This window comes from Ambystoma mexicanum, chromosome 10 (genome assembly GCF_040938575.1).
Source record: "Ambystoma mexicanum isolate Mex_15411 chromosome 10, UKY_AmexF1_1, whole genome shotgun sequence".
Classification (NCBI taxonomy): domain Eukaryota; kingdom Metazoa; phylum Chordata; class Amphibia; order Caudata; family Ambystomatidae; genus Ambystoma; species Ambystoma mexicanum.
This window is the reverse complement of record NC_090932.1, coordinates 1,454,693,715-1,454,696,203: the sequence shown is the minus strand read 5'-3', so window position 1 is coordinate 1,454,696,203 and position 2,489 is coordinate 1,454,693,715.

The following is a 2,489-nucleotide window of genomic DNA, read 5'->3' as shown; positions in this document are numbered from 1 at the left end:
TCCTTTTTGGTTTAAGCCCTTTAAAGCACCTATTTGTATGTCCATTGTCTTGGATACCCGCCAGAGAACATGTATTTTTGATAATTTAGCTTCTTAGAGAGTGTGGTAAAGAACTGCCCTTAGTGTGCGGTAAGTCTGTGAAAAGCGCATATAACAGACTCCTCCATATCACTGGCAGGCTACGAGAGATGCAATTTAAAATGCACACACATTTACTTCGTACTTCATGATATAAACTTGTGTACTATTCCCGTGCGTTTTTCCTTTGAATGACACTGCTCATGACGCCATCACGCCGGTCTGCAGATGTATTAGTGTTTCTTTGTTGCCTTTTCCTTTTACCCTCAACTGCATGATCCAATAGCGATTCCGGACTATTTATTTATTTATTCATATTTTATTTATTTCTTGTTTTAACCATAAGATTTTTACAATAACATTTTCATGAAAAAGAAGAAAAAAAATGTCAATTTATAACATGTCATTAAGATCGTCCAATTTTACATAATCTTACATCATGGTTATGAGCATGTTTATCACTTTACATACGAGCAGTTTTTAGAATTTTATAACTTTGTTTTTGTCCATTTCAAGCATTACCAGGACCGCTTAAACAAAGATTGTTAAAGTTTACAGATGCATTGAATAAGCTTATGTTAGTCGAGTTTAGTAAAAAGGACCATCTGATGGATGGCTAAACACAAGCGACTGCAGACATATGTTTCCTGAACAGATTATTTCTGACTGTACACAATGCCGGGCATTCCACTATTAGATGTTCCAATGTTTCTTTTTGAGAGACATTAAGACAAAACCTGCAAAAATTATCAGACATAAGTATCTGCTTCCGCTGGGCCAAAATGTCTCTGGTCAACCAAAGATTAAACCGCATTCGTATGATTGCTATACGAACTTGGGGAGAGGGTGATTTTAATAGATATTTTTCGGCACATCTCATTTTTTTGTCCGGAAACAGGTGGCTGCTGAAATTTTTGTAACTGAAGCAAAGCTCACGGATTCGACCTCCAATCTTGAAAATATATTTTTTTTTTCGCACGATCAGGGTTCTGAATCAAGGTTTCTAGATCAATGTCAGCTGTTGCCATTACGTGAAATACATAGTTGGACCATTTCACTGTAAATCGATGATTTGAATTAAACAGATATTTAGCCAGGAAAGCTATTATTGTGTCAGCTCCGATATTCACCAGACATTTCCTTAACAATGCACAAAGCTGCCAATGGCATCTAGCCCTGAGTGGTATTAGTCCTAGTTCGTACCTGATGCACGAAATTGGAGTAGATTGCGGGAGATGTAAAAGGGTTCTCCAATATTTAGCTTCTGATTTGTCAAGATTCTTCACATCAGTAATCTCACGACTCTCCAATCCATAAAGTAATATGGGTTTTACTTTCTGTTGCCAGTAGACCAGCGCTGGCTCGATGGAAAATTTCCCGTATTTTTATAATATCAGTTTGGATTGTGATATTGCTGTCATCCGTTTGCTTTTAAAAAGTTGCTGATGTTTGGTTGTCGCAATACTGGCTTCAAACTGAGTTCCCAGGTATTTATAACTCAAAACAATGTCAAGGGTGATGTTTTTGACCATCCATACAAATTTTGTTCCGGACTATCAGTAGTGGTCACCGATAAGTGTCGCAGCTGATCGATCAACATATCCTTTTTGACCCTTTAGACATGTTCTTACGGTTTTCTTTTGTTTTCTTTACCCACATGTACTGTTTTAGCTTTCTGGGAGCCTCTGTGTTCCTGCAACAGGTACTGTTTTTCCATTGATACAAGATGTATGCACCTTGACTCTGTATTTTACAATTGTGGATGGCCATCATTTTCGGATCCACCATACAAAGGTAGTATATTTTCCACCCATTAGAGAGGTATTTTTTATTAGTGCTCCTTCAGATTTGCATTTATCACTATATAATTGTTCTTTAGATTAGTTTGGGATTATCACTATGGGTTATGTATTCATTTTTCTTAAATGTGAATGATTCTGATCAAGTGAGACGGGTATCATTTCCTACTACATACACCTATATTTGTCACTCCCTAGGGACCCCCCCTCATGTTTCTGTGAGATGTTGATGATGGTGAAGTTTGTAGATTGAGAGGTGCTAATTCTGCTTTGATCACAGTGCTTTTTTATTTTTTTTTCAACCAAATCTTTTTATTATTTTTGTAACACTCCTGCTCAAAACACAGTTGTATTCCCCAACTTTAACATCACGGTATGCATTGGTAATGAAAACGTACATAGCAGAATCACAACAGGAGGGGGGAGGCTGGCTGACCATCCCTGGGACCTTTTCCACGTATCCGATAAACGGCCCCCAGATACTCCTATATTTCTCATATTTCCCCATATTCAGGGCTGTAATTTTCTCCACTGCTAACGTTTTTCAATTTTAAACTAATCACATCTGAATCGAGGACCCTTCCGGATTTTTTCAATTACGGTCAATCGTGA